Raw genomic sequence first — 23,475 nt, 5'->3', positions numbered from 1 at the left:
GTGGAGTCTCCTTTTCTGGAGACATTCAAGACCTGCCTGGACACCTACCTGTGCGACCTGGTGTAGGGAACCTGCTTTGGCAAAGGGGTTGGACTCGATGATCTCTGGAGGTCCCTTCCAACCCCTATGATTCTGTGATTCTATGGATGTGTGGGGTTGCAGCTGAATTCCAAGCTTTCTGTGTATGGCTTGTAGTAATCTGAAAAAACATGATTAATTTTGTTTCAGGTATGTAACATGAACAGTTCCTGGTGCACGTATACTTTTCATTTTCTTTCCTGTGGATTTATATGATTTAGTTCAGCATGTACTAAAATCAATCAAACAAAATGGTTTTTAATGGATTTCTTGGTCAAAGGAGAAGTCCAAAAAAAAAATGTGCTTTTTTTAACTGCAGGCACAATCAGGCTGGATCGGCACTTGGATGTTGATCAGTTGTTTCTAAAGATCACAGCTATAGGCATCCTACATATAATTAACACTGAAAATTATATTTAAAATATCAGAAAGCTTTTGATATTGTTTTGTAAAACTTCTAAGACTCAGAAAAAGACAAGTAGCAGTTTCTCCCTTGCCCCTGCGGTACATCATAACCAGCTTTCTTCTGTCCATTCTGCAGTCATACGGCCTTATGGCAATGTGGAGCAGTGTGCTGATCCTGCTGGAGACTGGCTGCTTTTTCCCTTGTGTTGTGGAGCAAGGGCAGCCTGCTGACCAGCCTTGCCTTGCAGCTGCAGGCCCCATGCACTGGACACAGAGGATGTTGCATCTCAAAACAAAGGGCCGGGACAGAAGGGACAGCAGACTCAGGTGGGCTTATGGCAATGCTGGAAGAACATCTGAATCCTGGACTGTATGGTGAGATGCTTGCAGGAGTGTCCTGGCAGCTCAGCTGTGTGATTTCCTCACATCTACTTTATCTGTCAGTTGCTTGTTGGGTTGGTCTTTTCCTTCAGTGCCTCCACCTACTTAGTCTGTATCTCACTGAACACTCCAGGCAAGATTCTTTTTATGCCTTGTGAAAGAGTGTCGAAACCATAAGTTACAACCCCAGACAACATGGATACATCATGTATACATGCTGAGAGCTTTGTTAGCTGAGCCCTGAGCATTGGCTTCCCGGCTGAGTCCTGTTGAGAGGCTTTGGGGCAGCTCCAATTGCACCTAGACTGCAACTGAGATTTGTATCGGTATCGGGAACTTGTTGCTTGATTACCTGTGTCAGATGCTCATGCGTTTGTCTCACAGCATCTGGCACTGGCATAGGCTGCCCAGGGAGGAGATGGAGTCACCATCCATGGAGATGTTGAAGTACTTTGTGGATGTGGTACTGAGGGACGTGGTCAGTGGGCACGGACTGGTGGTTGGACTGGATGATCTGAGAGGTCTTTCCCAACCTTAATGATACTGCCATTCCGTGGAAAAGTTGATAAGGAAAGGGAGATCACAAGCTGTGTTTAAGTGAAAATAACATTGGAAAGGAGTGGAAAATAAAAGATGTGGACAGCATGGCATCTGGAGACACCTCAGGAAAAATAATGAGGTGAAAGGAAGTCTGGATCAAGTGTGTGCAATATGCACAAATGCTTGCAGGGTGGCCAACAAGCTGGAGGGACTGGAGTTGCGTGTGATCATTAGGCAATGCTGCTGGAATGACTGAAGAAAGCTCAAATTCCTTCAGTTCTCCCAAAAACATGACCTGAAATGCTCAGCAGTGCTGTTGCTGCAGATGTAAGCCAGGCCACTGACATGCTGTGCTGGTTTGTTTCAGAGAGCCGAGAGTGACCAGATGAGCAGGTTGGAGGAAATCAGCTCTGTAGCTGATATGTCTCAGTGTGTCAGTGACACATATATTGGTGGTGCAGCCTCACAGATGGGACAGAAGGCTTAACATGAAGAGCATATGTGCACTAAAGAGATAGGGATGTGACCTCTCCGCTGCAGGTCATATTTAGGGGATTATTGCTTGCCTTAATCCAGGCACCATTCCTCAACTTCTCGTTGTTGGACAGCTCTCCTATATGATTCCCAAAGCAGAAACAAGTCTGTAAAAAGTCTTGGCTGTAAATTTCTTTTTAAGGACCAGAATCATTTGCAGGTGTCTGGATTTGCGGTTAAACAAAGTATCCTGCTGTGGTGCAGGCAGGGTTTTAGCAGCCAGAAGGGGCAGAGCAAATCAGGTAGGGCTGAATGGCGACTAGGAGCTACACACTGCTTAGCAAACAAGAATGCATATATCTGTGCATGGCCTACGTGGACCAAAAGCTTATTTCCTGAATGAATCCACTGCCACCTCAGGTGCTCTCGTCTGTGAGCTATGGGCCTCCTGTTAAATGAAATACTTCCTGTGTTGCTGAAAGGCACAGCAGCACCCACTTGAATGGTCGGTGCCATTGCTTCAAGTTCAAACCATTAACTGCATCAATTCATTATTTCTATAGAGGTTAAATTATGGAACCATGCAGGTCAGAAGAGACCTCTCAGATCATCCAGTCCAACCATCAGCCCACCCCCACCATGCCCAATGACCACGTCCCTCAGTGCCACATCCACACAGTTCTGGAACATTTCCAGGGATGGGGACTCCTCTACCTCCCTGGGCAGCCTGTGCCCACACTGCATCACCACTCCTCTCAGAAGAAAGAGTCTGGTGTTAGCACTCTGTCAAATGCTGTTTTCCTCTTGTTTCTGCCAAGTGCCCTTTCCACTGCTCTTCTTCCTCCACTTCTAAAACAACACTGCGGTTTCAAAGTCAGAATATGAAACAATAGACAATGTAGCATATTACCTTCTTCTGAAAAAAAAAAAAAAAAGAAAAAAAAAGCAGGATTGTGGTTGTCTGCAGGTGGGGCTTGACACAAAGGATCAGTGAATCTTGCTGGTGCGCATAAGCACAAGATGGAAATGTGATGGGCAGAGACAGTCACGTGTGTGCAAATGAAATATGACTTTTATGGGTATCACTTATTGAGATGTAAGAGATTTTGTCACGGTTTTCCCTCGTGTCCTCCTTCCTGCAGATCTCAGAACCAAGATAAAGTTCAGAACTGAAGGCCAAGCAGCCTTTAGGCCGTAATACATTCTTTAGACCCCTGATCCTAAGAGACTCAGCAGGTTGCAGAGCAATGTGCCAGCTCTGTCCCCGAGTGTCCCCCACCTCTCCCACCCTGCTGCAGCCCCTCGCCTTCTGCTTTAGCTGTGCCTGCTCCCCTCAGCTCTTAGAAGCAGAGCTGCAAAAGCTGCTGAGATAAAAGTGAAGTGACGGACGGACGGGGAGAAATAACAGCAGCAATGATGGTGCTGCAGAGCTCTCGGTGTTAGTCTGCAACGAGCGCTGCTCTATCGCATCTGCTGCCCCGATCCCCTTTCTGGCCAAACGATCCATTAGAGGGAGCTGCAGAGCAATGTATGAGTAGATCAGCTACAGGGCATCGTTTTTAGACCTATTAAACACGCATACGGAATAACAACACGTCAACAATAGGTTCAGAAATGAGCTCCGGGTTTTCCTCCTCGTTGTGGTGAATTAGTTTTGGCCCTACGGAGACCAGCCTCTCCACCACTGTACGCAGAGCCCTCGATTTTAGGGCGCTTGTTTATTTTCTTTGACACCCCTCCCTGCTGCACACACGTCCCGTCCACACAGCAGGTGTGTTATTTATACCGGTATTTCAAAGACTGATCTCATCCCTGAAAAAACAATCTGGCTGCAGCACCGAGGGCAATGGAAGGACCAGAACCAGGAATTCTGCTGGGATGAGGCCGTGCGCTATTCAACTTCCTGAGACAAAAGCTGTTTACAGTTATAGAGTACAAACATGCTCCCAGACTGCTGTCCTGCATTAGACTGTATAAATAAGCAGGGTCTGGGCCTGCTCCAGCATTATCCCTCCTCGCACTCCTTTCATGGGGGTAAGCCAAATGGTCGGCTTAGCCTTAACACAACTGTGTTGTTACTGAAAGCACGGGGAAACCCAGAGGTAACAGCTCTGCCATGGCAACCCAAAACTTTCCTGCTTTGCTTATGGAGAAAATAAATAAATAAATAAAAATCCGGAACTCTCTTGCTTTCAAACTTCTTTAGGAATTATTCAAGACTGAAGCACTGCAATCAGGAGGCACAAAGGGAGATGTCTGAAGAGGGAGAAGTCTGAAGACTTCCATCATTAGATATTCTGAAGCTGTTGGTAAGAAGTCCCTTGACACATTCCATTAAAGAAGCCCAGGTGAAGCTGTAAGGCTCTTTCAATCCACATAGCCACAGGATGGCTGATGCTGGCAGGGCCCTCTGGTTCCTTCTGGCCCACCCCTCCCTAGCAGGGCCACCCAGAGCATGGTGCCCAGGGCCATGGCCAGACAGCTGCTGGAGACTCCCAGGGAGGAGGAGGAGCACTTGTTTTTATATTAAAAAAATGTTCTTTATGTTGAGAACAATAAATACAAAACAAGGTCACTTGGAAGCACACGCTCCTTTCAGCAGTGATGTCCTGCTGCGGGACAGGCTGACAAAATGCCTATGACAAATGATGCGGGGTGGGACTGCCGGCACAGCCCTCTCTGCAGCCTTGAAGCAGCAAGGAAGGGTTTGCATACCTCTGTGTTTGCAACACAACTGGAATGATTTATCTCCTCTGCGCTATGTCAGGACATTTATGTCCAAACAGCTGAAGTGAAGATTCCAGTTTGGCAGATAAATCACACAGAACACAAAAGCCCCACCACTGGCAAGCCCAGCAGCACTGACATTGCTGTGCCGCAGCCGTGTCGGGCATCCTGCAAACGCAGCACAGGCACTTGGGGTGATGTGGGCACTGGGCAGGGCACTGATGAGGGACTCCAGTGCTGAGCACAACCTTGGGGGTCCCTCGAGCTGTCCAGTGCTGTGGTAGCTGCTGGCTGGGCTGGGCTTGTCTTGCAGCTGGCCTCTGGGTTGTCTGCACGCAGGCTGGCTGATGATGAGGTGCAATTGGGTTTATTTAATTAAAGAAGGGAAAAAAAAAACACTGGCTAATTGAGTTTAAACTCAGTGGTTTATAAGAGAAAATGCCGTAGTTAATTATAGTCACCATCTGTCTCAAAACACCCTTCCTCTTTAAATACCTCCAATGTCGGTGATTTTTTAATATTCTTTTGAAGTTCACTCCAGTGGGGCTTAAATCCAATGATTTTGTTCCCCAGAATCTCCAACAGCCAACAGAGCTGCACAGTGGCCTTATGGCACAGCTTCTGTAAAGGAAACATGGCTACGACTCCAACCATGCTAAGCTCAGCTTGCAGGAAGCATTGTGTTTTTTTTTCTGGGGATGTACTCAAGGAGGTCTTTGTGGACATGTTTCTGCAAGGAGCAAGTTGCAACCAGGAACAGCATCCCTTCCCCAGCATCTCCTTTCCACTACATGACCATCCTGCAGAGCGCAGCTTTCCCCACACGTGTGTGCACCTTGCCCTTACAGCTGTGTTCTGATACACGAGATATAGGGTGCCTTTGGGTTGTCCCCCAGTCCGCCTCTAAGTCACAACCCAGGGGGAAAGCACAGCATTTACCTCACAAAGCTCCCACTACACAGCCGGGCTCCCTGCCCTTACCACGTATGCCCTCATGGTGCTGCCTCGTCTCCAGGAGGTGCTGAGGTATTGAAGTTAGAGCTGTGATGTCAGACTCATAGTGGATGCAAGGTGGCTGTGAGGCTGGCAACAGGAAAAGCAAACCCAGTCAATACAATTAGAAGCCCATCTGTCTCATTACGTGTGTGTTCTCTGAAGCAGTCATTAGGCGGCAACTGAGGCAGCGCCACTGACTGAGCGTGCAGGGGAACACATGAACTCACATGTATCAAGTCCTGTGAATTCAAGGAGAGCATTAGGGAGACTTAATCTACGTCTGGAAGGCAAAATGCTTCGTCCTGCTTCAAAGAGAAACAGCATCCCTTTTTCTTGATAAGGAGACAGTGCTGCTACCAGTCAAACAGCACAATGACAGCTCCTTGAAACCTCGCTGCTCTTAACAGCTGGGATAAAATCTGCCCTAATGGGAGCAATACAGAATTAGGCAATAAGATTAGAGATTGTTCCTGAATCAGTCCACCAGGATTAGCCAGGCTTTGTTCCATGGCAACTCAGCTAAGAATAATCAGGACTGCAAACAGCGCTGTTCCTGTTCCTTGGGTGGAGCACAGAGTCCAACCGCCCGCCTGCAAATACTGTTGTTGGTGTGTTTGGCCATTCTGAAGTGTTGCTCCTGTTGTGCTGCAACTGTTTGGTTAGAGCTGCTACTTTTGACATCATAGGTGAGACGTACAGAGTTCAAAATCCAGCAGACAAGCTGAGTTCATCAGCATGATGGTATGATTGTGTTTCCATATCATTTCAGTGGGACGTGATCTACAGCGCTGGCAGTTCGGGGTGACTCTTTTCCCTGCCCTGAGTCACCAGTGGCATGAGAGGCATGAAGAAATGTGTGAGACACAGGCTGGGTGCTCCTCATGCAGGCTAGTCATCTGCAATGCAGCTCTGCTGGGAGGGGAGCTCAGAACAGCACCTCGTCTCATTCACACTGCAGTGCTCACACAGCAGTCCCCTTCTGGGAGCTGCTCAGCTGGGCCCAGGGTAGGGTGAGCAGGCTGGTGGAGTGGATTTTGGCAAGAAAGAACCTTGAGAATTTTATAAGAATCATAAATCAAACTTTTCTTTTTATTACTTCTTTATAATTATTTTAGTGGAGTTGAGCCTCTTTTCCCTTTAACAGCAATAGGATGAAAAATAATGGCCTCAAGTTGCACCAGGGGAGGTTGAGGTGGAGTGTTAGGCAACATTTCTTCTCAGAAGGAGTGGTGAGGCAGTAGCACAGGCTGCCCAGAGAGGTGCTGGAGTCACCATCCCTGGAGGTGTTCAAGAACTGTGTGGATGTGGCACTGAGAGACATGGTCAGTGGGAATGGTAGGGGTGGGCTGATGGTTGGACTGGATGATCTGAGAGGTCTTTCCAACCTTGATGATTCTATGATTCTATGATTTTATGATTCTATAATTCTATGATTCTATGATTCTACCTCACATTGTAATATATTTTTTATTGTAAATGCTCCCACTTCCCTAAGATGCCCCCGCTTCCCTAACCTGTGCTTGGAAACTGTTGCGCGTTCCAACTTGAACATGAATGATGTTTAACATTTGGTTACAGTGGTGAAGTTATTTGGGCTACGATGATGAGTGTGTGTTTAACAGCCTCACTGCAGGCAGGACCAAACGCACAGGGCACAGGTAGAACTTACCTGTGTATGTAAGACCACAGAAAAACACTCTGGTAGGGAAAAACCAGCACATTTACTGGGTTCTGTTTTAATGTGTATTTCCGAACTGGCTTCTTTTTCTCTACAAACCAGCTCCAGAAGAAGGCACAGGGATACCACAGCTCAGTGCTCCCTCGGCAGACCCTCTGGGGCACAGCTGTGTAACAGGAGCCCTGTTCTCCCCCTCCTCCCCACATCTACCAGGACTCTGAGAACAGAGGCTCCTGGATGCCCAGAGGAGTGGTGGCTGTGGCATTATCACCTGTGATCACAGCCATGACTCCTCTGGGCATCCAGGAACCTCTGTTCTCAGAGTCCTGGTAGATAGGAAGAGCAGAATGCATCCCTTCTGGCATTAGCTGTCTGGCTGGAGCATGTTGTCCAGGCTCTCCTGTCAGTTCCACCAGGGATGGCTTGGCCTAGCAGAGACCCTGTGCCTGTAAGCTCTTCAAATAAGTAGCTTCATTGAAAGCTATTCTGGAGTGTCCATTTACTTTTAAAATAATGTAACAAATAAATGTAACATAGTTTGTGCTTACGATTGTGCAGGGACTCTGCGTTTGAAGATCACGGCTGCATAGGAAACGTCTTGCAGAGACATGGCAGATGGTCTTTATAGGCCACATCAGTTGGAAACTTGCATGCGAGTTTGCTGAGAGCCCGAGTCCCTCTGAATGCAGCCATTGGGCTGTCATGGATTATCCATACATGCCAGAGCTACCACATGTGGCTGCAGTATGTTGGGCACTGGTGTCCCATCTGAGAACTCCTCCAGCAGCGTGGTTCACCAGAGGAGTACCACATGTACCATCAGATGTTCTTGTTCCAGCAGCAGTGCTGCTATGGGGCACACTTTTTCCATAAGGGGAAGTACACCTTGCTTCCATCTGTTCCCATTTTAAACAAAACTTTTAAACAAAAATAGCTCAAAGACTCCCCTAAATTACAAGAGTTTATTCAATGCTTCATGTTCTTTTGCCAGACTCATAAAGAACACCTCCTTTTGAATGCTTTGTAGGAGAGCACTGATTCTTTATCCAGGGCTGATTTAATCTGTATATATTGCAGCCTGATATCCTGCAGATGTTCGGCTAAACTCTGACAAAAGAGCCTTAGTGAACCACCATGGGAATTTTATCATAAGCCTCTGAGGAAAAAAATGTCCATCCCACGAGATGTGTCAGAGGTCAAACAGAAATTGTCAGACCTCCTCCTGGTTTTGAAAACAGCCATCATCTTAACTTCCATTTACAAAAAGTATATGAAGGTTTTTGTCAGCAGTTTGTCCTGTTATTTATATGCCGGTAGGGTAACTAATTATTACAAGTTCCATACACTGCTAATCTTGCCATAATGGTATTTCTAGTATGACAACTTTCATCTGCTGACTAAACAAGCAGAGTCTTGCCTTTCCTCAGCGTGGCCCTGAGTCAAAAGCACTTCACTGGGATTTCAGGCCATGAAGGCTCATCTGTGCAGCCTTTGCAGCAGTGCAATCAGGCAAATTTTAGTTAAAGCAGTGCAGCCCCCAAGCATGGATCCTTAGTGCTTATGTCAGCACAGCCCATGGGAATAAATCCGTGGCAGTAAGCAGCCCACACTAGGATAGCTGCACGGACCAGATGTCCTGGTCCAACTGAGACAGCCTCACTACTTCCACCAGTGCACAGCAAGCAATGTTTTAATATATGATCACAAAAATAGTTCACAGAGGGCTCTGGAAAAAGAAGTATGAAGCAGTTTGTGTTAGGGACAGGGGCTTAAAGCCACAAAAATGTGAAAACAAGTGTTGAAATATATACAGCAGACAACAAAGATGACATTTAGAAACACACAAAAGTGTTGTCATTCACTGCGAGTATCAAGTGTACTTCTTCCATCTGTCCAATCTAATATAAACAGCACGTACATCTGAAAACACCTCTATCAAAACATTACAGATACTCATCTCGCCTTGGGGAGATGATAAGGGAAGAGAGCAAATGAGGTATGACAGCTGCTGGAGGCATCATTTAGTGCATGGTTAGAAGGCATTCACATTCCTCTCTAATGAGCATGGTGAAAACATACCTAGGATAGCATAGGTGAGATGAGACGGGATGATACCGGTCACAGTTAACAACTGAAGCATATTAACATTAAAGTTGTTTTCTCAAATTATTTTCTCCGTGTTTTTCAGAATGTTTTTCATCCAAAATACGCAAGTTCACCATGAACAACAATAACAACAGCAACAAAAAAAGACATAGCATTTAAAGCTTCACTTTGGATGCTAAATTTACTGGAACAAATGTGAATGTTTTTATTGCCACTACCATATTTAAAAGCAAGTCTTCCTTCTGTCTGTTTTGTTGTTGTTTTTTTTTTTTTTAAATCTCATAGCAAGCTGTTATGGTTCAATCCCTCATCTCTTCCCAAACATACACAGCATTAAGCCAGCAGACTCCCTGCATGAATTCCTGTTTGAAGGAGCAACTTTCGTTCAAACTGAAACTCAGGGAATTCTAGAGACAGTTTTGAAGAAGCTTAGGCTAACTGATCACAAACATTATTTTCTTGGCTGATTATCAGTGAACTCACATGACTTTTGTCCTACCACCCCAATGTGCTATCAGCAAGAAAAGTGAAGCATCAGGATTTGATCTGACCCTCACTGAAGACAGGAGCCAAGCTGTCATCTGACCTTAGCGGTGACTCTCTGGGCCCTGGCTGGCTCACAGATAATCTCACTCAAAGAACAGAGGGACAAGAACCAAAAACTAAGGCCTTCCAACACCTTAGCATACAGTGTACCCTCTTCTGAAAAGTGCTTCAACCTATCCTGGCGTCTTTTGTCTGTGGTCTGGAGGGAAGTACTTAAAAACCCATCAAACAACAGATTTCAGCAGTTGATCTCAGCAGTTCTTTGAAAGGACATAATTTCCCTGATGCTTGTAACCCAGTTACTGGAGAGGATGCGAGCTGGCTGGCGTTTGGCCAGGGAGCTGGCTCCTCTGCCTATCACTGCAATCATTCCAGTCCGCTGCCACAAGCACCACTGGCAGATTGAAAAAACAAGGATATGTTAAAGATGCTTCAGTTTTCATAACAGTTTACTAAAGGAGAGCGAAAGCTTATTGCTGATTTAGAGATTTAAGAAGCTGCAGTGCTTAGAAACAGATGAGGCCATTTTCTGGTGGCTGTTTCCACACAGGCACTGTTAGAAACAGTGAAGTGTTGATTTTCCTGAGCTTCAGACCCAGCCCATGCTCTTGAGACAGCTCTGTGCTTCCCCTGACTTATCTGATTGGCACTTATGTGAGCAGGACACTAAGGAGAAATACTAACTTATTCAGGGGGCTGGAAACATGCTCCCCTAGCAGTGTGATTGATGAGTGGGTGTTATTTTGTGATCCTGCCCTCATCTTGTGTTTTTACTCACACAACAAACTTGCTGGGATTCAAGTTCATTAATGTAGAAGAAAGCTTTCTTGTTGATTTGATATTTAAAAAAATGAGGCACAACTATGTCTTAACAAAAATGTATTACATGTCATCAGAATATGGTGGGACAATATTTCTTATGTATTCAATCTTATTTCAACCCTACATGGTATTGATATCTTTCTCTTACAATGCAGCTGCCTGGTAAACTTCAGATTGCTCTTTATTCTGCATTCCAGCCATCATTTTCTGTGCATTTTGCTTTAGCGGTTTTCTTTGTTAGGACAAGTGCTTGTATCTCCTCGTGCATAAATTCAGGCTCCTTCCCTGCTGTGCTGGCAACAGCTAGAATCAGTGGGGATCCACCACTGCTGTTAGATAAGGATATGCTCAAGGATGAGTTTCCTCAGTGCAAGGCACCCGGTTCTCATCTAATCAGCACTCCAAGGGTCACCAATGGCACAGTCACAGAGTCATTTGCTCTGGCTGTACAGAAGGCCTGGGACAGAAACAGCCAAAGGATCACACCAGAGCATCGTTGTCAAGGAACAGAGACCTGTGTCAGAAACATCCATGTTATGTTTGTTAATTATTTCATATGTCCAGCCTGAGATAGAGATATTGAGGATCCAGTTTTTGGATCATCTGGCATTTGACCTTTTCTCTAATCAAACCAGGTAACACAGTGTAAGCCCTATGGGGAAGAATTTTTCTCAGCTTCTTTCTGGGACTCAAAATACTGGAGAGAAAAGAATCCTGGTCTCGGCTCCTCACCTGTACTCAGGATGGCTAAAAATACGAAGGAACTGATTTACAGAAGATGACTTACCCAGCTCTAAGCTGGAGCATGTTTCCAGAAAATCACAGAAGCACAGAACATCCCAAGTTAGAAGGGTCCCACAAGGATAATCAACTCCTACACCTGCTCCATGCAGGACCACCCAAAAATCAAACTCTATGTCTCAGAGCATTGTCCAAATGCTTTTTGAACTCCAGTAGCTTGGGGCTGTGACCATTGCCCTAAGGAGACCACCTAACAATGTTTCCCATAACATCCTTATAGGTAAGCTTAAGAAATGTGGAACAGATCATTGGACAGTTAGGTGAATTGAGAACAGTCTGACTGGCAGAGCTGAGAGAATTGTAATCAGTGGCACAGAGTCTGGTTGGAGGCCTGCAACTAGCAGCGTTCCCAAGGGTGCTAGGTCCAGTCTTATTTAACAACTTCATCAGTGAGCTGGATGAAGGGATAGAGTCCACCCTCAGCAAGTTTGCTGATGATATGAAGCTGGGAGGAGTGGCTGACACACCAGAAGGCTGTGGTGCCCTACAGTGAGACCTGGACAGACTGCAAAGTAGAGCAGAGAGGAACATTATGAGGTTCAACAAGAGCAAGTACAGAGTCCTATATCTGGGGAGGAATAACCATATGCTTCAGTACAGACTGGGGGCTGACCTCCTGGAGAAGAACTCTGCAGAGAAGGATATGGGTGTCCTGGTGGACAACAGGCTGGCCATGAGCCAGAAGTGTGCCCTGCTGGCCAAGAAGGCCAGTGGGATCCTGGGGTACCTTAAAAAGAATATGGCCAGGAAATCAAGGGAGGTGATCATCCTCCTCTACTCTGCCCTGGTGAGGCCACATCTGGAATACTGTGTCCATTTTTGGACTCCTCAGATCAAGAAAGACAGGGAACTGCTGGAGAGAGCCCAGTGGAGGGCCACAAAGATGGTGAGGGGCATGGAGCATTGCCTTTATGAGGAAAGGCTCAGAGACCTGGGGCTGCTCAGTCTAGAGAAGTCTGAGAACAGATCTTATCAATGCTTATAAATATTTTAAGGGTGGGAGTCAAGTGGATGGGGCCAGGTTCTTTCTGGTGGTGCCCAGGGACAGGACAAGGGGCAAAGAGTACAAACTGGAACACAGGAAGTTCCATATAAGCATGAGAAAGAACAACTTTACTTTGAGGGTGAAGAGCACTGGAACAGGCTACCTAGAGAGGTTGTGGAATCTCTCTGGAGACATTCAAAACCTGCCTGGATGCTTTCATCTGCTGTAGGGAACCTGCTTTAGCAGGAGGGTTGGACTTGATGATTTCCAGAGGACCCTCCTAATCCCTATTGTGATTTTGTGATTCTTTTCCAGGGCCTGACCACTCTCTGGTGCAGCCCCTTTCCCTAACCCCCAGCTGCCCCTCCCCGACAGCTCCATGCCGTTCCCTCGGGCCCTGTCGCTGTCACACAGAACAGAGCTCAGCGCTGCCCCTTCGCTCCCTCTGAGGAGTTGCAGCCGCCATCAGGCCTCCCCTCAGCTCCTTTGCTCTGCGCTGAGCACAACGAGGGGCTTCAGCTGCTCCCCATACTGCTTCCCCTTCAGAACATTCACCATCTTCGTAGCCCTTCTTTGGACACTCAAGTAGTTTCATGTCCCTTATGAAAATTAAGATAGAAATCCCTAGGAGGTCTTTACTGAGCATATCCAGCCTATTTTTTCAGACATTTGTAACTTGGATCTAAGGAAAAGCACATTTCCTGTCCAACTGCCATTCCTTCCTGCTGAGGATGGTGACACTGCAACCTTTATATTTTTAACATGAAAAGCAAGTGTCCCCTGGTGCTCTGTCATAGCACCTGACCTCTCACAGCTGACAAGAACAGAGGCTACCTCTCCCCCCTCCAAACATTTCATTAAATCAAACTGAAGTCAGAATGGAAAATTTCAGGCCATCTGTTTAAAGTTATAAACAATTGAAACCAAGGTTATTTTCTGGCATGAGCTATCAACCATGACTATAGTAATCCTTATCCCAGGCATTTATACAGACTGGAAGGAGCAGCCCTTGAGAGCAGCCCTGCAGAGAAGGACCGGGGGATCCTGATGGATGAAAAACTTAACAAGAGCCAGCAGTGTGCTCTTGCAGCTCAAAAAGCAAATGGTATCCTGGGCTCCATCAGAAGAGGGGTGGCCAGCAGGGACAGGGAGGTGATTGTCCCTCTCTACTCTGCCCTTGTGAGGCCCCATCTGGAGTACTGTGTCCAGGTCTGGAGCCCTCAGTACAAGAAAGACAGGGAGCTGTTGGAGAGGGTCCAGAGGAGGGCCACACAGATGATCAGGGGGCTGGAGCACCTCCCCTATGAAGACAGGCTGAAGGAGCTGGGCTTGTTCAGCCTGGAGAAAAGAAGGCTGTGGGGTGACCTCATTGCAGCTTTTCAGTACCTGAAGGGAGCCTACAAACAGGAGGGGAGTCGACTCTTTGAGAGAGTAGATAACAGCAAGACAAGGGGAAATGGTTTTAAGTTGAGGGAGGGAAGATTTAGGCTGGATGTCAGAGGGAAGTTCTTTACAGAGAGAGTGGTGAGGTGCTGGAACAGCTGCCCAGAGAGGTTGTGGATGCCCCATGTGTGGAGGTGTTCAAGGCCAGATTGGATGGGGCCCTGGGCAGCCTGGTCTAGTGTTAAATGTGGAGGTTGGTGGCCCTGCATGTGGCAGAGGTGTTGGAGATTCATGATCCTTGAGATCCTTTCCAACACGGGCCATTCTGTGATTCTGTGATTCTGTAACCAGGTTTCATTAAGTTCCTTTAGGCTGTGTTCCTTTTTTTATCCACAGAAATAATATTTGCAATCTAGAGCTCCAAATGCATTGAAAAAGGAAAAACAAAAAAACACATAACTCCTCTTGCTGTATAGATGAACAGGAAGAAAATACTCTCCCAGAGCCAAAAAAGTAGGGGTACTATTTATTGCTAGGACTCCAGCCTGTGTGACTCCCTGTGCTTGCAGAAATGACCTGCTTTGAGATGGTATGCGATTTTGCTGCCATCCTTGGCAGCAGATTGCTTTCATCCCCCATCCATAGCTCTTTGACATGGGTATTTGCTCAAGGATGTGATTTAGCAGAGAGTTGTTAGAGTTAGGGTAGTAAGGTTAGGTCGCAGTTGGACTTGATGATCTTGAAGGTCTTTTCCACCCTGAGCAATTCTATGATTCTGCGATTCTATATCTGCTGCTTTGTTATGGCCTCAGAGGAGTTAACAGCACAGTCTGCAAACTTGCACAAAGAAAAAAAGAAGTTGGATTTTTTTTTTAATCTTTTTCATTTTTTACATTTTTTACATTGTTTACATATTTGTGGTTATTGCTACCTTGCAGGTGACCTGCAGGGCAGTGTATAAGCTTAAATGCTTTTGTGGCTATCAGATCATCAGTTTCACAATCAACTAGCGGTCAGTTTCCACTGGAGAAAGTCTGACAGGGTGAGGATGATTCTCTAATTAACATCCCCAGTGCATCACCATTAGATAACACAAGGAAATGTGCTCACAGTTTGCTGCTTCATCGCGCTGTGGTGAGTCATTCCCCATCAGCTGGCACCAGGGCAGCAGAAAAGTCTGAACTGAGAGCAGAGATGGAAGGTAGGTATCATTCCCACACAAGGCTTTTTCATACAACGTGTCTCTCACTCTTCAACCAACCTTCAAGCTGAAGGTTTGCCCTGCGCTGCCCCAGGAAGTTTGCTCTCCACTTGTCTCCAGAGTTGGAAATGTTGGCACTTGTGTCAGCTGCTTCAAGGTGTGTGGTGAAGTGCATATTTCTTGAGCTCAATGGCAGTTGCCACTTCATGTAGGGATTAGCTGGCTGCCAGCCTCCGAAGCAATAATATCCACTTCTCACTAACTCCCACTTCTGGAGGCATCCTGGCAGCCGTGGGGCTGTGTGCCTAGAAGAGGAGAAACTGGGGCATGGCACCCTGCTCTAAGCACCACACTCCCCACAGAGGATTAGTTGCCCTTTGTGGGATTCCCCATCTGACCACAGCCATCTGCGTGCTGCTGTGTCATCCCAGACCAGGGCTTGGGCTCTTCCCATGGTTGGGCACAGCTACTGTGTGTAGGCATCTTCTACGTGTCATCTGCCTTGTTTCAGACACCCACCTCCATACAGGAAGCCTAAGCAACCATTTTTGGATCAGATCATCCTACAAAGCTGTGCTTGAGCAAGACACATCCACCTCTCTATGTTCAGAAATAAATCTGGAAAAATATTTAGCTTTAGTTCCTCCAAGGGGAAGTTGGTTCAGAACTGATTTATTACTGGAGAGGCAATATCCTTATTATACCTTCTCTCTGTCTAGTAATGTAAAGAAAGAGAAGCAGAAGTTAGCAGTATCTTTTAAAATGTCTTGGGAAATGCAGGGTTTCTCGTGTTCCTCTGGAGGAGTGGGAGGAGTGGGAGGAGATTCATGTTGTGAAGTATCTCTGCATTTTTCCCAGCACCAGCATCATTCTGTCACCCACTTGTAACCTGTCCACAGTTACTGTACCGTGATTGATGTAAGACGGTGTGTGTAGTTTTAGGTTCTGTCAGCTGCCTGTTCACAGATATGATGGGTGCATGAAGTGCTGGCACCAGACCAAGGTGCTTTGAGTTACTTCAGGAATTCAGAAATACATTATAGGACTTTATGGGCTGTTCCTTGTTGCTGTAATCCATCATTAGCTTCTCTTCCAAAGATTAACCTCTTCTAGGTGGGCTCACTGGGCCTATTTTTCTCTGCAAGCACATTCCCTGAAGAGATGAAGTATTCCTCCAGTGTACTCCATATCTGACAACTCCTCTCTGAGGAAGTATGTAGACCTTAAGAATTAGTTTCAGTGTATGGAAAAAATGCTGGAACTTGTGTTTTGTTCAGCAAATGAGAGTGAGGATTCCTTCCAGCAAGAAACAATTTTTATGGTTTAGCTCTTGTAGCAGCATGCCTGTTAAATCCATATTAAAGTGTGACCCAGCTGCTCTTTGTCAGTATTTCAGAACCAAATGGCAAGGTCTTATGCTGCCCTGTCTCCAGAGAAATGCTACACTTTGATGTTCAGTGCTGGTTATCAGCGGATCCTGCCAAACTCCTCACCCACAGCCCTTTCACCTAGCACTGAGCAGCCTCATCGGTTGTGCACGAGTTCTCAGTCCTCCTTTGTCTTTATTCACTTTCCTGAAAGGATTCTCTTCCTTCAAAGGGTGTTCCTTCTCATTCACTGGCATCAAAGCTAAGTCTACTCCAGAAACATGGAAATGATGGTACATGTTACATCTAAGCCAATGGATTGTTCAATGTGCATTCAAAGTCCTTTGATATTAACAATGTATGCAGTGCAGGGTTTGGTTAAAACTCATGTCCCACCGCAAAATTCCACCAGGAATGGCCACACTGTGCTTCCTGTTTTTGCACAATACTTACTACATTTGTGTAGATTGTGCTGAGTAAAATGATGAGAACCTCAGAGGTGCTTAACTGATGAGAGGAGAGACTCTAGGATTGGACAGTCCTAGGGTGGGACAGGCAGACGGAAGGGGCACTTGGTCTAAATTTGAGTAGGATGATGGTGTCACACTAAAATGCAATCTCTTAGATAATATTAATGCATGAGTGATATTGAAGCTTTGAGATGTGGGAGTTCCTCACTTTACATTGCCTTTGTCTAGTGCTGAAGCAGCCTGCTGTTCTAGCCTGTCTTTCTAGACTCTTTTTTAGTCTCTATCTTCCTGTCTCTTTCTAAGCCAAAGTCCTTAGTGCTGGTTGTAACTCTCCTAAGACATCTTTTTGTGTTTTCTTGTTAATAAGCAAGGCCTGTTAAACAATTTCTGCTCCTTATCAAGCTTTCCATTCCTAAGAGGGGTTTTCTTCCCCTTTAGGGACATTTGTTCTACTTCTCAGCATTACTCATTTTAAGTATACTGGCAGGTAATATAGACAGCAGGCTTTAGCAACAGATTTTCGACATCTGAGTCAGAGGATGTATTATGGAAAGAATATAATGTTCTTCAGAAGGAAATAGAGCATTCAATTTAGGACATACGAAATGTAAAAATTCTCAAAATAAATAGGTGGCAACAGCTCATCACATTATTCTCAGAGAAAATATGGCCAAATTTGCTCCAATATCTTCTAAGAAAACATGCAATGTCTCTGACACGTTTCATCATCCCTATTTGCAGGGGAGGTTTAGGTTGGATATCAGGACAAACTTCTTTACAGAAAGGGTTGTTAAGCACTGGAATAGGCTTTGCAGGGAGATGGTTGAGTCACCATCCCTGGATGTGTTTAAAAACCATTCGGATGTGGTACTCAGGGACATGATTTAGCGGAGGGTTGTTAGAGTTAGGGTAGTATGGTTAGGTTGTGGTTGGATTTGTTGATCTTTAAGGTTTTTTGCAACCTGAATTATTCTATTTTTCTATGATTTTTTGCACTGTCTTGACTTTGGATGTAGCGCCACATGACTTTTGTAACTTGAATTCCATTCTTTCTAATACAAAGCAGCAAAGCATTTGAGATGTAGTTCCCTGCTGCACAATTGCAAGGAACACATAAGTACCATCAGTGGGAACTGGTTTGAAAGATTTGTGCGTTTTCCTACCTGAAAAAGACGTCTGTCTCTTCTGCTAAGACTTCCAGCCTGGCCTGCTGCTGTGCTGCTGCCATGGCAGGTTGTAGCTGTCAACTGTGGCTCAACTGAGCAAAGATACTCCAAGCTCATTATCTTCCCACTCCTTGCTCTGTCACTGGAGGTGGTAGCAGCCCTTAGCTGGGTGACATTTAAACTATTTCAAATACAGTTGAACCCACTTCCAGACATGGGGTTAGGGAAAATCCCTGGTTTGTGATCTGCTTCATGAAACATGAGAAGATGATCCAGGAAGTGACTGCAGAACGATATTTATAAAAATTGTACAAAGCACCTATTCACATATGTGAACAAACAACAGCAACAACAACAAATTAGTAACAGTAAGAGGCAAACCTTCAGTCTTGCATTCTTTCTTTGCGGTTATAAATGCAAATCTTTGTGGAACTGCTGTACAAACAAACTTTTGTGATCATTTGACTAAATGTGATGAGGAACACTGGAAACAGAAGGCTTTTCAAGATACTTCTCAGTTTCTACAGTATTTTCTATGCAAAGGGTAACTAAACAAAGTTTCATAACCCATTTGTGTTTCTTTTGTATTGCAGCCATGACCCTCTGCAGGACCCCTACCTGAGTGGTCCTGTGCTGGGCCCTGATATACTTTGAAGAGAAGTATTGAGACTTCTTCCCTTTCTCTTAGAAAGCCATTCCCAACAGGCATCACTGAAGGCCCCTCCTGACCTTCCTCACAGCCTTTCCTTAGAATCCCACTTTACCATGCTGCCCAGCAGCAGTAACAGCAGGCTAGTAACAATACTGCCACTTGCACTGACTGCCTTTGTGTCAGCCTTTGATTGTTTCCTCTTCTTTCATACTGCCAACAGACTAAAGGGCTGGGGCAGTGCTTATCTCCTCCTTTTCTGTATATCACTTAGTTCAGCAGGATCTAGTTTACAGTGAGGCTGTCACAGAGATTGCAGAATCATAGAATCATAGAATGGCCTAGATTGAAAAGGACCACAATGATCATCTAGTTTCAACCCTCCTGCTATGTGCAGGGTTGCCAGCCACCAGACCAGGCTGCCCAGAGCCACATCCAGCCTGGTCTTGAATGCCACCAGGGATGGGGCATCCACAGCCTCCTTGGGCAACCTGTTCCAGTGCATCACCACCCTCTGTGTGAAAAACTGCCTCCTAACATCTAACCTAAACTTCCCTTGTTTCAGTTTAAAACCATTCCCCCTTGTCCTATCCACCCTCATAAACAGTCATTCCCCCTCCTGTTTATACACTCCCTTCAAAGATTGGAAGGCCACAATGAAGTCTCCCCAGAGCCTTCTCCAAATGAAACAAGCCCAGTTCCCTCAACCTTTCTTCACAGGAGAGGTGCTTCAGCCCTCTGATCATCTTAGTGGCCCTCCTCTGGACCTGTTCCAAGAGTTCCACATCTTTCTTGTGCTGGAGACCCCAGGCCTGGATGCACTACTCCAGATAAAGCAGAAGAAATAAGAAATACATATACTGCAAAGTAATAATAGATTAAATGAAGGAAGTAATAAAGCCTCATACTTAGCATATTGTAGATATTTTTAAATGTTTACTAATGGAAAAGATCACCATAGAAATAATAACCGTTGCTATTTTTGCCGTGTGTAGATCTTTTCATCTATAAATTTCTGAGCACGCTAATGAAAGACTTAGCACATATCCAAGTACAAATAATTCCCATCTGGAAAGGATGGAAAGCTGAGAGAGAAGTAATCAAATGCCAACAATGTCCTCATTTGACGTTATCACAGCAGATCTGGGGGTTAGTTTCCGTTTTTAATTAGCTAGCACTCTTGGTTTGACAGAATTAGATTATGCCCTCCTCTACTTTTTGATGCATGGGCCCGTAGTCACCATCAGATCTTGGGTGTTTGCCATGGGCATGTACCAACAGATCTGTAATTTCTGAAGTGACTCAGTCATTGGCTGGAAACGCCTGTGTGCTACTCTTCTTGGGTTCAGCAATAAGGCTAAGTTCAGCTTCAGAGCCAAAGTTGGTAATTTCCTTCCCATTGTACCACATATTTTGTGTGGTAAAATAATTCCTCCCCCTAATTTCTTACTGACAGCATTAACATTTCAGCTTTCCCTCTGTGGGCTGGCAACCGTCTCTTCTCTGTTGGAAACAGCCAAGCAATCAGTGTCAGCACTAATGCACACCTTTCTCTTGGAGTCAGGCATCCCAGAATTCAGTCTTTTCTGTAGGAAGCAGCAAGTTTTTACCTTTCTTTAACTAAAACTTCTGCAAGTGGTTTGATGGCTTTTCATTTTGCCGTGCACCAAGGGGAAGAGATGAAGTTAAGGACTTTCTCATTTCCCATTTGACAGCAAGGTGAGTGGTTCCCATACCTGATTTGGAGGCCAGCAACCCATATGCAACCCTCAGAGAGTCTAACTGCTCTCCCCATTTCACAAGCTAACAAGCTCTCCGTCGTCCATGGGTCAGCTCTGAGTCAGCCCTGGGTTTGTGCCACAGGCCTGTCACAAGGAGCCAGGCAGCCAAATAGGCAAAAGGTGCCACACTGTGCTCCCTCCTTTTGTAGTTGTTTCTGTTGGAATTCCCTTTTCATTCTTCCCAGAGCAGACAGTGGCTCAGACCCTCTTTGGGAAAGGGGGAAGGCTTCACTCAGCTCCTCTCACTGAGGTATGCCCACTGCCCAGCTCTGCTGGCCCTGATGCTGCCTGCTTAGATGGCTCAAAACAGAGAAGAGGAACAAGAAGGAAAAGTGGCAGGTGGCAGCTGCAGTAGAACCAGAGCAGGAAGCCTTTCCTTCTTGGGACAAACAACATTAGGATCCGCATTTTTTTTCTGGTTGTGCTGTGGTTGGCTATTTAAAAAATGCCTCTGTGCTGCCGACTTGGATCTTCTTGCTTTAAAAAATCCACAGCTTTCTCCCCATCTCACCCGGGGCCAGCCTCAGACATAAATTAAAGAACCTGTGAGTGTGAGACTCAGGTGAGGAGGTCCCTGGATGCTGCTCTGTGTACCGGTTGTAATGCTTTAGGTAAGCGAATTGTTTCAAGGGGTGATCAGTCTCTCCTGTCATGTTTGCTGCATGACCTTGCCCGTGCAAGATATGTAAAAGCCTTTCCTGTGGCCCTCCTGTGTTAACAGAAAGCTGGCAAAGCTGTTGGTAGCCCTTCTCAGGTGCCCTTCTTGTGTTGAAGCCATCCCTGTTTTGCAAACACCGAATTGGTCTGAATAGCTGCTTTCATCAGCACCAGAATTTGCCTACATTGAGGGCAGAGAGTGAGTGAGTAAAAAAGTGGCAAGCAGGCCTGTGGGGACTGGCATACACCCATGCAGTGCTGTTCTTTGTGCAGCCTGGAATGACAATAATCCTTTTGTGAAATTCTGAGGGGAATTAGCAGAGGTGTTTGGTATCTGTTGCCAGCTGTTGCTTTCCCCCCTTTTTTTTCACTTCTCCTGGTTTGACAGGAAAAGAGATTGAGTTGGCTAGATGGCTGATGTCAAGTCCTTGGATAAGGCGTCTAAATATCTGACTTTTATCACTGAATTCTGCAGTCAGTATAGGATGGGAGAAAATGTAATGATGAGACCAACTCATTGCTAAAGCTTGCTAGCAGGACAAGAAAATGTGTCAGTGGTAACAGTCAAGCTCTAACCTAGATATTCACTACTCAAACTAATTAGAAAGCACTGCTAAGATCTATAAACTAGTGGCTGCTATCACAGAATCACAGAATCACAGAATGGCCCGGGTTGGAAAAGACCTCAAGGATTATGAATCTCCAACACCTCTGCCACATGCAGGGCCACCAACCTCCACATTTAACACTAGACCAGGCTGCACAGGGCCCCATCCAATCTGGCCTTGAACACCTCCAGGGACGGGGCATCCACAACCTCTCTGGGCAGCTGTTCCAGCACCTCACCATTCTCTCTGTAAAGAACTTCCCTCTGACATCCAGCCTAAATCTTCCCTCCCTCTTAAAACCATTTCCCTTGTCTTGCTGTTATCTACCCTTTCAAAGAGTCAACTCCCCTCCTGTTTGTAGGCTCCCTTCAGGTACTGAAAAGCTGCAATGAGGTCACCCCACAGCCTTCTTTTCTCCAGGCTGAACAAGCCCAGCTCCCTCAGCCTGTCTTCATAGGGGAGGTGCTCCAGCCCCCTGATCATCTGTGTGGCCCTCCTCTGGACCCTCTCCAACAGCTCCCTGTCTTTCTTATACTGAGGGCTCCAGACCTGGACACAGTACTCCAGATGGGGCCTCACAAGGGCAGAGAGGGACAATCACCTCCTTTTCCCTGCTGGCCACCCCTCTTCTGATGGAGCCCAGGATACCATTTGCTTTTTGAGCTGCAAGAGCACACTGCTGGCTCTTGTTAAGTTTTTCATCCATCAGGATCCCCCGGTCCTTCTCTGCAGGGCTGCTCTCAAGGGCTGCTCCTTCCAGTCTGTATAAATGCCTGGGATTCCTCCGGCCCAAGTGCAAAACTTTGCACTTTGCCATGTTGAAGCTCATTATGTTCACCCAGGCCCACCTTTCAAGCCTGTCGAGGTCCCTCTGAATGGCATCCCTTCCCTCTACCTTGTCAACCACACCACTCAGCTTAATGTCATCAGTAAATTTGTTGATGGTGCACTTGATTCCATCACTGATGTCATTGATAAAGATGTCAAAGAGCACTGGTCCAAGACAGACCCCTGGGGGACACCACTCACTACTGGCCTCCAACTGGACATAGAGCCATTGATAACCACCCTATTCTAACCAAAGTCCTGGAACCTGTAGTTGTGTTTTTGGCGCAGGACTGAAATGTGCCAGCCAATCTGCAATGAGAGAGCAATGAAGTTTGCCAGGTTGGGGGATAACCCGGACTGATCCAAGTCCAAATTCTCCTTAATTATGCTAATAGTAGACAGGGGACAACCTATTTCTCTTGGCTTTTGACCTGATTATTAGGACTGCTACAAGTATTTCCTATCTCTTCAACCTATTTTCATCTGGAGGAGGTTACACAATGTGTAGCATCTTGAGGAGAACAATACCCAAGTAAACTGAACAATGTGAGTGTTTTCAAGTAGGAATAGGTTTTGATAAGCTTTCCTAATGCTGTCTTGGTAGCTTCAGAAACAATTTGCTGGGCAAGGAGCCATCTTGTTATGTAACCTAAGGGAAGGTGTGTGTTAGCTAAGGTCCCTGGCCCGTGGCAAGACGTTGGCTGGAGTAGGTAGACCGCAGTGACATGTGTTCTGCGGCACCATGTGTCTGGTCAATGGTTATTGTCTGATCCTTTTATTGCAGTAGAAATTAAAAACTGGATGCAACATCTGGAATCCAACTATC

This window comes from Meleagris gallopavo, chromosome 1 (genome assembly GCF_905368555.1).
Source record: "Meleagris gallopavo chromosome 1, MGAL_WU_HG_1.1, whole genome shotgun sequence".
Taxonomy (NCBI): domain Eukaryota; kingdom Metazoa; phylum Chordata; class Aves; order Galliformes; family Phasianidae; genus Meleagris; species Meleagris gallopavo.
Note: the sequence above shows the minus strand (reverse complement) of the source record.